Source organism: Rhincodon typus, chromosome 1 (assembly GCF_021869965.1).
Source record: "Rhincodon typus isolate 14 chromosome 1, sRhiTyp1.1, whole genome shotgun sequence".
NCBI classification, from domain to species: domain Eukaryota; kingdom Metazoa; phylum Chordata; class Chondrichthyes; order Orectolobiformes; family Rhincodontidae; genus Rhincodon; species Rhincodon typus.
The window spans coordinates 133,926,174-133,940,239 of NC_063332.1; the positions used below are offsets into that span (position 1 = coordinate 133,926,174).

Here is a 14,066-nt window from a genome sequence, read left to right on the forward strand (position 1 = left end):
ATACCATATGCCCCCAACTGGAATAGGTCACTAAGTGATACCTCCTGCACAGGAAAGTCAATGGTGTAACACTGGGAAATACTAAGAACTCAATTATCATGACTTTAGTCAAGAAATCCAAAGTCAATTTTTACAGGTCAAGGAATCTTTTATTCATCAGATTCATTAAGATGGTATAATCCTGGACATTTAATAATATATACATAATAAAATCTATTGTCTACTCAACACTCAGAAGACGAAGACTACACTGAGCAGTTTGATTTTATGTTCAATCGAATGGGGTAGTTACTATATCTGGGATAATGGGCTCACATCCTGAATTTCACTAACTGACCTGATGTAGACTGAAGTATCATTTTGCACAATTTCTCAGCTGTAAATCAATTGAGGATTTCAAAGAAGGTTGAAGACTCTGATAATGATGCTTTCTGTGTAGTCTCTTGGGATTCCATTTTACAAAGAATGTACATTATTTATAAAGGCTAGCTGGTGTGTCCATTAAAGCTCTTAAGCGCAATAAACAAGAGCTTCTACAATAGAACTCAAGTCGTCTGTGCTGAACTCGAATTTTCTTTCAAGACAGCACCAACAATAAGTACCACTTACCTTATACTCCTAATGGCAGCTAGAAACTTTCACTCTGAACATTAAAATAGTTTATTTAAACAGGCGGACATAGTGCTGTTTCATGCAAAGAAAGGATCCCCTAACAACACAGCATACAATCATTCCTGCATTATAATGGATTATGGCTATTTTTAAATCCATTAACAGGGCTCCGACAAAGGGACCAACCGAAATATCAAGAAAAGTACAATCGTGCCAAGAATCCACAAAGTTGCAGAACTACCAGAAAGGTCAATTAGAAAGTGATTTGTACAATCAAATGGATTTGTCACAGAATAAAAACTAAAGATATTATCAATATTTCACAAAGACAGACAGATAGTCCACATTCATTGATAAACAGTCCAAGCTCAGCTTGGTTACCAGCACCTGCCTTCAACTTTTATTCCAAAAACAATTTATAATTTTCAGAAGTCAAAACCTTCCTGACAGGGAACAGATACACAGTATTCTAGGGCATGTTCCCCACTTGTAGATTAAAACTGTTACTTCAGGAGCTTACAAAACATCCTTTATTGTCTAGGTGAACATGAAGCTTGAGTATTTAGCAGGAACTCTGAATCAAAATGAGGAGAAAATGTAGCAGCTGCTGAAAATTAGTTGTTTCTAATGTATGATTTTGAATTATACCAGTGTTCTTGAAAATTACGCTACCCAAATGGAGCAAATCTGCAAGCAACAGTTATCGATCTTAGATCTGTTAGATTGAAAATAGTCAAGAGATGCGACTTTCAAATCTGCCAACACAACATCCTCTACGCTTTAAACAGATTCATATTGCTAGCCAGTGCACAAATTGCAACAATATTCAAATCAGAATTTGACCACACAAAAAAAATAGCAGCCCTGGTGACTAAAACATCGTGTTCTGTTACAGATGGTTCCAGATGCAAGTATTTTTCCCTTTCTAAAAACTCAAAGAACGAGGACTCTGCTGGCCAGTTTAGCATTTACTGTCTATCGTAATTACTCTGAAGATGGTGGTGAGCTGCCATCTTGAAGCACTGTAGTGTAGACATCTACATTGTTAATAGGGAGGGAGTTCCAGGATTTCAACCTGGCAATCGCGAAGGAGTGGTAATAAAAAGGCCCAGCCAGATTGGTGAGTGATGTGGAGGAAAATTTGTAGATGGTGTTCCTGTGAATCTACTGCCCTTGTCCTTCCAGATTGTAGAGGTTGGGAGTTTGGAGGTGCAATCTAAGAAGCTCTGTTGAGTTACTGCAGTGAATCTTGTAGATGGTGTTCACTGGTACCATTGTGCATTGCAGTGAAGTGAGCAAATGTTAAAAGAGATGGATTGGATGCCAAACAAGCAGACTGCTTTGTCCTGCATAGTGCTTCAAGTGTTTTTGGAACTTTATTCATCCAGACAATTGTGAATATTCCTTCATACTCCTGACCTGAGCTGAAGATGGTGGTCACGAATAGGAAGACAGCAGGAGTCAGTTGCCACAAAATTCCTAGGCTCTGACCCGCTCTTGTAGTCACAGTATTTACATGGCTTGTTACAGTTCAGTTTTTGGTAAATGAAAACTCCCCAAAAAGGTACTAATGGTGGAGAATTCATCAATATCAATGCCATTGACCTTCAAGGGTTGATAGTTAGATTCTCTATGGGGAGATGGTTATTCCCAGACTTGTGGCTCAAACATTATCATCATTTATAAGACCAAGCCTGAATGATGTTCCGGCATTGCTACATATAAAACAGGAGCTATTTCATTAGGCATAATAAAACAGGGTAAAAAAAAACAACACATTACAAAAGAAAAGGCTTTACAGGAGGGGATACAAAATAAATCTGACTCTTAGAGTTATAGCTTCTCAGATGCTCAATCTTTTAGTATTTCTCCCTTACACAAGTTGCCAGAGAATGTAAGCAATCTTTAAACTGGAGAATCATAGCTGTAAATAACCACACCCAGCCGCATGCAAAGCTCAAAGGACAGCAATCATGAGTTGCACATGGCTGATTCTTCCCTTAACACAAACACTGCAACCTATCAGTAATGTCTCAAATAGCGGTGATCACCTGAAAGATGGAAGTTGAAACCTTCCTCATTTGTACGGCTTAGTTTCACACCATGTGTTATCGAACCTACTACTCCACTGCAAGAGATACATTCAATGGTCTCAGAACGAGGGACAAACCTTGGGACTGAAAGAGTCATAGGAGTTGTACAGCACAGAAACAGATCCTTTGGTCCAACTCATCCATGCCAACCAGATGTCCTAAATAAGTCTGGTCACATTTGCCTGCATTTGGGCCATATCTCTCTAAACCCTTCCTATTCATATCCCCATCCCGATGCCTTTTAAATGTTGTAAGTTGTAACAGCCTCTTCTACTTCTTCCGGCAGCTCATTCCATACACATACCACCCTCCGCATAAAAAAGTTGCCCCATAAGTCCCTTTTAAATCTTTCCCCTCTTGCCTTTAACCTATGTCCTCTAGTTTTGGACACCCCTAGGCCAAGGAAAAGACCTTGTCCATTTACCCTATCCATGCCACTCATGATTTTATAAGCCTCTATAAAGGTCACCCCTCCACCTCCAATGCTCCGGGGAAAACAGCCCCAGTGTATTCAGTTGCTCCTTGTAGCTCCATCCCGCCAACCCTGGCAACGTTCTCAAAATCTTTTCTGAACCCTTTCAAGTTTCACAACATCCTTCCTATAGCAGGGAGGCCAGAATCGCACACAGTATTCCAATAGTGACCTAACCAATGTCCTGTACAGCTGCAACATGACCTCTCAACTCTTATACTCAATGTACTGACCAATAAACACAAGCATACCAAACGCCTTCTTCACTATTCTATCTACCCGCAACCACACTTTCAAGGGACTATGAACCTGCACTCCAAGTTTTCTTTGTTCAGCAACATTTCCCAGGACCTTACCATTAAGTGTATAAGTCCTGCCCTGATTTGCCTTTCCAAAATGCAGCACCTCACATGTATCTAAATTAAACCATCTGCCAGTTCTCGGTCCATTGGCCCATCTGATCAAGATCCCATCATATTCTAAGGTAACCTTCTTTACTGTCCACTACACCTCAAATTTTGGTGTCATCTGCAAACTTATAAACCATACCTCCTATGTTCACACCCAAAACATTTATATAAATGATGAAAAGCAGTGGATCCAGCACCAAACCTTGTGACACACCATGGTCACAGGCCTTCAGTCTGAGCATCAATCCTCCACCACCACTCTGTCTTCTACCTTCGAGCCAATTCTGTATCCAAATATCTACTTCTCCCTCTATTCCATGAGATCCGAACTGGATAACCAGTCTATCATGAGGAAACTTGTCGAACGCCTTAGTGAAGTCCACATAGATCACGTCCACTGCTCTGCCCTCATCAATCCTCTTTGTTACTTCTTCAATATTCTCAATCAAGTTAGCGAGACACAATTTCCCATGCACAAAGCCATATTGGCTATCCCTGATCAGTCCTTGCCTTTCCAAATACATGCAAATCCTGACCCTCAGAATTCCCTCCAACAACTTGCCCTCCACCGATCTACAGTACCCTGGCTTTTCCTTGTCACCGTTCTTAAATACCAGCAGCACATTAGCCAACCTTCAGTCTTCCAGCACCTCACTGGGGATGAAAAAGAATTTCTTCATCTCAGTCCCAAGGTTTGTTCCTTATTTCTTCATTCATAAGGCAGGTAAACTTTAGAATTCTCTGCCCCAGAGGGTTATGGAAGCTCAGTAATTAAGTATGTTCAAGGCAGATTGATAGATTTCTAGATACTAATGATATCAAGGCATATAGTGCAGGAAAATTATGTTTAAGTAAATGATCAGTTATGATTGAGAATGCTAGACCAGGGCTGAATAGTCTATTCCTATATTCCAAATAGACCAAGATGCCCAATGCCCAATACTCAATACATTTCAGGTATGGTTCAGTAGAAAAGTCTTGCACAACTCAGAAGATCAAGGGTTCAAGTTCCACCCTAAGAACTACAGGTCAAAATTTAGGTTGACGCTAGTACAGTTTTGAAGGAGTCTGCAACTTTTGGATGAGATGTTAAACCAAGGACTCTCAAGCAAATGTAGAAACACATCCAATGGTACTTATATACTTCAAACATTTAAGTATCTAAACACAATAATTATCTGGTCTTTATCACATTGATACGTGTGGGTGCTTGCAATGCAGAAACTGCCTAGATTTTGACAGTAACTACATTTAAGAACCTTATTGGTTGCAAAATGTTGAGATCATGAAAGGGATTATAGAGGAAAAAAAATTATATTATGCAGCAATAGCTCCCAACAATTTCACTCTCTCCCAAAATCAGCACAACAATGAAAGTTTTTACCTTCATTGCTAGGCCATGCAGAGAAAGAGCGCAAAGAGGAGGAAGGTGAGTTGCCACTAATCCTATTAACTGACCGTAAAACTGTAGGGGGGCAGGAGGAGAAAGAAGAGTACCCATGCACTATGCAATAGACAGACTACGAGTGATGAAATGTTCTGAGGAAAGGTCACTGGACCAGAAACGTTAACTCTGATTTTTTTCTTCACACGTGTGGTCAGACCTTTCCAGCAACTTCTGTTTTCATTCCTAATTTACAGCATCCCCAGTTCTTTCGGTTTTTATCAAATGCACTTTTCCTTGTAACAGCGATGAGATGTGACAAGGATACACATATAAAATTTAAAGTCTACAACACTAAGTAGTATCTAATACTCCATGTATTAGAACCAATTTACCACCCACTCTTTAAGGTCTATTCTTCACGAACGGTTCTGAGGAAGGGGACACCAGACACGAAACATCAATTCTGATTTTTTCTTCACAGATGCTACCAGGCCTGCTGAGCTTTTCCAGCAACTTTGTTTTTGTACAAAGACATCAGCAGACTGTGTCAGCACTTTAGATCACCAAAGCTGAGTTGATTCCATTCTCAAACAAAATGGAACTTATCCTTTCTAGTCTAGGCATAGCTGGACCAAATGTTGTTGATAAGCTATTGTAGTCAATCTGTATAGCTGTATAGCTGTATACTACAGCGAGCATTGCATTATCTAATCACTAAGATCGGACAGAAATAAGATTTCAATTGTCACTCCTGATTCTAAATTTCATAGTTGTTACTGCCAGTTCTACACTGATTAGTATCATATTTATAAAGACTGAGCTGACCATACTGCTCAGCAAGGGAAACTGCCTATTGATCACTGATGAATTAAGACTGAAAATGTTCAATCAAGAATACAATCTTACTCGACTTCCAAATCATACTAAAATCTTGCTGACAATAATGCTTAAAGGACAGCAGTGTTTCGTCCAGAAACTGTAATTCAGAATCTTGAAAATACAATAGCATTGTATGTGACAGGTTGGAGTATACGTGGTACAGAACTGGCGGATGCTTTCATTTCAAATAATGATGATTAAAAGTAAAATAAGTTTGTTAAAACTTAAATCAAATTCCTTGTGCAAGACAGTGACGGAGTAGGATGCTCCAGCAGGAGCTTGTCCGCTCTGCCCGTTCTTCTTTTCTTACTCCAAGCTTTTCTGTTTTTTTTTCCCTCTTCGACTCTTAGCCTCCAGCAATGATCCCTGGCCTCCCAGCCTGGCGCAGCATCCTGTCAGCATGGCATTTTGCTGGCATAATGTGGAGCCAGTGTCCAGTGTGGACTGGAAGCTAGGTGCCAGCATGATTTGCCGTACTGAACTTTTATTTCTGTATGTGTAAATCTTGTAACTAAAGAAATTGTGCCTAGGTTCTTTTGTATCTAAGTTGGCACTGTCATTGGCAACATATACTCAATGAGTATGGTGAAAAGTTTACATGTGACAAAAAAAAGGCTATTCTATTCTATTCATGTAATCATGCAGGTAATGTACTGGTGAACATTTGACTCAGTTCATCTTCGTGAAGGTTTCCAAACCTTATTTTCTTTTAAATCAACCTGTTCAGTGATATTATACACACCTCTGTAGCAGGTGGGACTTGAACCTGCGTCCCCTGAGAGAGCTTTTCCAACATTTAAGCAGCAGCTTGCCTTATTTGAGTAATTTCTTTCAATTTCCCACCTAGACTATCTGGTTCCTTTGTTCTACCAAAGCTACAGACTAACTTGTACTATTTCCAGCTGTGTGATATACAACACAAAAACCTGAAATGGAGACACAAGGGCAGTCAGAATGTGCTGCGATATTTGCATTTAGAATAAAGGGAACAGAACTTAATTCTGCCTTACAACTGAGGCCTCAGGCTGGGAAAACACGTTTAGAAATAATTTACAAAGTGGTATGATATGCATAAGGTGAATAATGCACAAAATTGTGACTTAACTGAAATAGTATTCCCAAGATTAAATAGTGTAATCACCAAAATCAGCTATAGCCTACACATTTGCAGGATTCAATTTTGATATAATTTAATATAAATTAGTCAGAAATTATTCCTGCAAATGAAATACTTTATTTTACACACTCTTAAATAGAAATGAGTGAAAAAGTTAAACCAGCAATTGTCATAATCCTCAGTCTGCATGAACCAAGTAATTATATAAGCATGAGATGTAGAAACTATTTTAAAGTAGGATAAGATTGCTTGCAATGCTGAGTTTTTCTTGTTTCCCCTGTATTAGCTATTGAAAAGGCAATTTCAGTTCATATTTAAATCTCAAATATTCTTGAAAAACAAATGCAGAGACTAAAATTAAAAAGTAAATGCAGAATATATTAATATGTTCTCCAAGTGTAAACTCTAATTTCTCTGTTCTGAATTTGGATCTTAATTTTTTAAACAAACAATAACCAACTGCCACATATTAAATCTACCTTCAGATACAGTTCAAAGGCCTGGCATAACTGAAAAAAGGGTCCTAACATTTTTTAAAAATTAACATTAAAATCAAAGGTTCAGGACATTTTAAGGGCATTTCCAAAAGCTTGGCTGCCGCATGAAAACAAAAACGTTGCTGAAAAGTTTGTGAAGGTGATGAAAAGTGATTGAATATAAATTTTTTTTAAAAATCCACACAAGGACAAATTTTTTGTCCTTTCAGTAACTCAATCCCTGCCTTGAACTGATTCTTGTCAAAATGCCAAGAAGGATGCATGGCAGATAATGCATCAGCACAGAAAGGAAAAAAAATCTCAAGCACAGATAAAAGAAATATACTGCACAAACATCACACTTAATCAAAATATGCTGATCCACACAGGGCATTTCAGTCATGTATAAAAGTACCTGTCGCATCCATCTACAACAGATTACTAACAGGACACATGAAACTGATCCAGGGCAAAAGCTCTTGGCAAGCTAACTTTAGAAGATATCTTATTTATACCAAAGCAAATATTAACGATTCTTCTGGAACGTTAATAAAGCAGTTACTTCAGATATTTTCTGAACTAGCATTTTAACAAACCAAAATACTTAAATATTAAACACTTTCAATATGGCATAATTTATACTGAAACTTCCTTTTTCAACCCAAGTATTCGTACAACTTTAATTTCAGCGTTTCTCGTTTTTTTTTGGAAGAGGCTACGGTCAAAATTCTTCTCATTTTAATACGGGAAAAAACGTGGCACATTTGAGACCTTCCTCAGTTCACCCAGTGAGGATCCATGAAATGGAAATCGAGGAGCCGAGAAGATGGAGGAGCTAGTTTCAAAAGATTTACACGAGACTCAGATAAAAATAAATCACGTCCTCAAACTCTTAATCAACTATTACAGCAGAAAAATAAAACGTAAGCATTGGTCCAAGATTCTTAAAGCTCCGTGAACCCTACAGCGTCTGGCGCGCACGCTCAGAAAGATTATTAAAACATCTTCACCTCGGTGGAAACTGGAGTGAGGAACGTTATTCCATCACCGGACGAGGCTGCGAAGGAAAGAAAGATCAGTCGCATCCTCTCGATTAAATTCCATTTATAAAAAGAGAAATCTTTCGCAGCGGATCACACGGCGCTGCAGTTTAAGTCACCCCCCCCCCCCCCCTCAGAAGAAAGACTCGCCGAGTCGAGTTTACAGCTCAGAACGGAGACTCCTACAAGAAAAACTTGAACAAACTTTCCCGGTAGTTAATGTACTTTACTGTCGGGGTCCGAGCGGACTGGCTCCACTTTCTCCCCGTTTTCCCGGTGACGCCATGTTGTGCTAAAAGTACTTCTAAGGGGAGGTGTGGGAAATAAAGGCAATAACTTCCCCTCCTTTAAAACTGCATCTGCTCCACACTGCTGAAAAGTGAACAAACAACGAAGAGGAATTGAATAATTAAGAATAACTTGTGGTACTGTCTTACCTGAACTCCAACCAAGCAGCCTCCTTCTCCTTCACGCTCCATCGGCAGCACTTTCAGCAACCGCATCACAGTCAAAGCTCCGGCGTCAGGCAGACTGCGACTGCTCACCGCGCTATGGATCAACTCGCCCACCAGCCGCACTACTTTCCCAACTACTTCCAACACGAGTCAAGCTGTTCAACTCTTAAACGCACCAGACACCTTTCATTGAAATAACACATTGTTTTCTTCCTCTAGTCTTAATCATGTTTGTTTTCTGTTAAGTTTATTAAGTAATCATTTATACCGGCTCCTTATTTTACTTTTTTTGTGTATTGCGATTTCATTTGATATATTTTCATTTAATTTTCTTTTCATTTCTCGAAGAGTTGAATCCTCATTGTATATACAAATATTATCAGAAGACTCGTTCTGGAGAAAGGTCGCTGGACCCGAAACGTTAACTCGGCTTTCTCTTTACAGCAATTTGTTTTTGTTTCTGATTTCCAGCATCCGCAGTTCTTTCGATTTTTTTTATCATTACTAGAGTCCCTTCCATTCTGAACCTTAAAAGCAGATCTGTTCTAATTTACATAAGATCCTGTAACTTTTAAGTATGAAAAGCATTATTAAAGCAAATCAGTCCCAGTTTGAACCACTAATGTAAGCATTTCTACAGACTCCAATTAAAATGATTCCCAGAGTTATCTTGCATTAAAAAACCTCTAAACAAATCTGTTTTGTAATGCAATTGTTGTCTCGTCAGTAATTTATCTACAATTTCTGTTAACTTCTTTGCATTTTTAAAGCTGCTGAAGAAATATGTTGAGTCTCAGTTGAAATCCTCATGCAGTTCTTAGGAATAAAAGCCAAAAAATATCAGGATTGTAAATAACAAAAGAATGTTTGGCAAAGATTAAAAGATAAGCATGGAAAAGAAAGAATTTACATATCTGTGGCATCGGTTTACAGCCTCAGAACAAATGTGCTGTACAATGGATCGCTTTTGATCTGCACCTTACGCAGGTAAATACAGTCGCACACAGTAAAATTCCATTGTGAATAATCAGATGAATAATTATTCAGGATAGAATTAGTATTAACAACAAAAAAGGTGGATTGATTAACAAGAGTCAGCATGGATTTTGAAAGGGGAAATCATCATCTTGCTGGAGTTTTTTTGAAGAAGTAGCAGAAAGGTTCTATAGTGGTAACACTGTTGATGATCATACAGTCATACAGAAAGGAAACAGACCCTTCAGTCCAAGCCAAACATTAAACTGGTCCCACCTGCCTGCTCCTGGCCCATATCCCTCCAAACCCTTCCTATTCATGTATCTATCCTAATGTCTTTTAAACGTTTCAATTGTACTCGCATCCACTATTTCCTCCGGACGTTCATTCTGCACGGCGATCACCCTCTGTGTAAAAAATTTGCCTCTTGTCTTTTTTAAATCTCTCTCCTCTCACCGTAAAAATATGCCCCCTAGACTTGAAATCCCCCATCCTAGGGAAAAGACAACTACCATTTATTTTAGAGATAGTAAGAACTGCCAATGCTGGAGTCAGAGATAACACAGTGTGGAGCTGAAGGAGCACAGCAGGCCAGGCACCATCACAGGAGCGGGAAAGCTGACGTTTGTCAGGACCCTTCTTCACAAATGGAGGAGGGGGAAGGGAGCTCTGAAATAAAGAGAGAGAGGAGGGGTGGGGCTGGGGAAGGTAGGTGGGATGGTGATAGGTGAGTGCAGGTAGGCAGTGGTGGGAATTGGTCAGTGAGGTGGGAGGGGCGGATGGGTGGGAGAGAAGGATGGACAGGTTGTGTCAGGTCAAGGAGGCAGGGACGAGAGAGAGGGAGGTAACAGATGAGTTTCAATGTATTTTGGTAGGAAGAAGATCTAAAAGAGGGGAGATCATGTCTACATAGTGTGTAGGAGCAGAAGATCCTGGGTGTACATGTGTGCAGATTATTGAAGGTGGCAGGAAAGCAGTTAATAAAGCATGAAGTATCCTCAGCTTTATTAACAGAGACATAAAGTAGAAGAGCAAGGAGGACTTGTATAAGACTCTTCTTAGATCTCAGCTGGAATATTGTGTACAGTTCTGAGAGACATGCTATAACAAGAATGTGAACTTATTGGAGAGAGTGTAGAAGCGACTTACAAAGAAACATAGCAAATAGGAGCAGAACTAGGCCAATTGGCCCTGCAAGCCAGCTTTGCCATTCATTATGATCATGGCTGATCATCCAACTCAATAGACTGTTCCTGCTTTAACCCCATATCCTTTAGCCCCAAGTACTATATTTTCTTGAAATCATACAATGTTTTCCCTCGACTGCTTTCTGTGCTAGCAAATTCCATACGGTCACCACTCTTTCTGTGAAGAAATTTATCCTCATCTCAGTCCTAAATGGTTTATCCTGTATCCTTAGACTGTGATACTGGTTCTGGACTCTCCAGCCATCGAAATCATCTTTGCTGCAACTACCCTGTCTAGTCTTGTTAGAATTTTATAGGTTTCTGTGAGATCACCCCTCATTTTTCTGAACCCTAGCGAGTATAATCCTAACCTATTCAACCTTTCCTCATGCATCAGTCCCAGTATCTCAAGAACCAGTCAAGTAAAACTTCACTGCACTCACTAGTAAGAACATCTTTCATCAGATGGGGGAACAAAAACTGCACATAATATTCCAGTGTGGTCTCACTAAGGCCCTGTATAATTACAGCAAGACAACCTTGCACCTGCACATGAACTCCTTTCATTATGAAGGACAACATACCATTTGCCGTCTTTACTGGCTGCTGCGCCCGCATGCTTACCTCAGCAACTGGTGTATGATTGATTGATTGATTGATTGATTTATTGTCATGTGTACCAAAATACAATGGAAAGCTTTGTTTACAAGTGGTACAGGCAGATCATAGTAAGCAAAGGATGTACAGATCAAAAAGACTTAGACAGAGGCATGCAGGTTATATTGCACAGGAAGTGCACTAGGCGAGATTAATGTTAGCAAGATCAACATTATTTGCAGCTAGAGAGTCCATTCATCAGTCTGAAAATGGCTGGGAAGAGGCTGTTCCTGAACCTGCTAGTGCGTGAGTTTAGGCTTCAGTATCTTCTGCCTGACAGAAGAGTTTGTAGGAGATCATTACTGAGGTGCGATGGGTCCTTGATGATGTTGGCAGCCTTTCCGCTGCTGCGAGTCATGTAAGTGGAGTCCATGGATGGAAGGTTGACTTCCGTGATGGTCTGGGCTGTGCACAGCACCTTCTGTAGTTTCTTACGGTCCTGGGCAGAACAGTTGCCATACCAGGCCTTTATGCACCCGGACAGTATGCTTTCAATGGTGCATCTGCAGATGTTGGTGAGGGAGCTTATGGACATGCCAAATTTCCTGAACCGCCTGAAGAAGACAAGGCGTTGTTGTGCCTTCTTGACTGTTGCATCTACGTGGTAAGTCCAGGACAGGTCGTCGGTTATCGTCACTCCAAGGAACTTAATGCTCTTCACCCTCTCAACTTCAGTTTCATTGATGTACATGGGATGTGTTCTCCTCCGTTCTTTCTGAAATCAATGATCAGTTCTTTACTTTTGCCAACATTGAGAGACTGATTTTTTTCATTGCATCATGTCACCAAGCCTTCTATCTCCTTTCTGTAGTTTGACTCATTGTTGTTCGATACCCATCCCACTATGGTGATGTTGTCAGCGAACTTATAGATGGCATTCATTTGGAATTTGGCAACACAATTGTAGGTATAAAGGCAGTACAGTAGGGGTCTGAGGATGCATCCTTGGAGGACTCCAATGTTGAGTGTTATTGGGGAGGTGGTGCAGTTATCTATCTTCATTGATTGTGGCCTGTGAGTCAGAAAGCTGAGGATCCAGTTGCAGAGGGCAGAGCTGAGACCAATGTCACGGAGCTTTGAGATCAGTCTGGAGGGGATAGTGGCATTGAAGGTGGAGCTGTAGTCAATGAGCAGCAGTCTGATGTAGGTGTCTTTGATGTCCAGATGTTCCAGGGATGAGTGCAGGGCTAGGGGATTTGTCATCCTCTGTGGACCTGTTATGTCGGTAGGCAAATTGTAGAGGATCAAGGCAGACTGGGAGACTGGAGTTGATGTGGGCCATGATCAGCCTTTCAAAGCACTTCATGATTATTGATGTCAGAGCCACTGGGCAGTAGTCATTCAAGCACGTTGCATGCACTTTCCTAGGTACAGGGATGATGGTGGTCTTTTTGAAGCAAGTGGGCACTTCGGCTTGTAGGAGGGAGAAGTTGAAGATGTCAGTGAATACCTTCGCCAGTTGGTTTGAACAGGATGAGGACACCCAGGTCACATTACACATTTTAATTTTCCCGTCTCTCAATTTATAGTTATTCAGATAATATCATGACTTCCTATTATTGCTATCATTGTGGATTCATCACATTTATCTAAATTATACTGCATCGGCCATGCATTTGCCCCCTCACTCGACAATTTATAAGGAATGTACCTGTAGAGAAGAAGGCTAAGATGAGATCTGGTAGAGGTTTTCAAAATCATGACAGCTGGATAAGAGTAAATAAGATGAAACTGTTCCTGCTTATGAAAGAACAAGAATAACAGGGCATAAATTTTAAATGATCTGCAAAAGAAGCAAGGAAGATATAAGTAGTTCTGGTATGGTCTGGTATGTCTGAAAATGTGGTGGAGCCAGGTACAACTGAGGCATTCAAGGGGGCATTAGACGATTATTTGAATAAAAATAACGTATAAATGTATAGAGAAAAAGCAGGAGATCAGCAATAGATAATGATGCTTGTTTGAAGAGCCAATGCAGGCACAAATGCCTCTGTCTGTGCTGTAAGACTTCTGTGATAATCTTTTTCCAGTTGTGTTTGCTGAAGAATATAGAGGAAACTGCATTAGAGAGACAAAACGCAGACTGGATGACTGTTTTGCAGAATACCTATGATAAAAGTTACCTCAAACATCCAGTTGCCTGCCACTTCAAGACCACCTTGATCCTATGCCAAAATTTCTGTCTCAGGCCTGCAGCAGTACTCCAGTGAAGTTCAATGCAAGCTGGAAGAGCAACACCTCATCTTCCATGTGAGGACCTTACTTTCAGGTCACAATATTTAATTTAACAATTTTTGACCATGACC

General features: G+C 40.1%; 1 protein-coding gene across 1 annotated transcript in view; it reads right to left on the minus strand.

The window, feature by feature from the left end:
• Positions 1–9,035, minus strand: part of smad1 (SMAD family member 1) — an 87,043-nt gene extending 78,008 nt beyond the window's left edge. Inside the window, exons 1-2 of the mRNA XM_048607128.1 lie at positions 8,924–9,035; positions 8,457–8,503 (exon numbers count right to left, since the gene is read on the minus strand). The gene's annotated coding sequence lies outside the window, so the exon portion shown is untranslated. The remainder of the gene's footprint in view (positions 1–8,456; positions 8,504–8,923) is intronic.
• Positions 9,036–14,066: the final 5,031 nt, after the last annotated feature.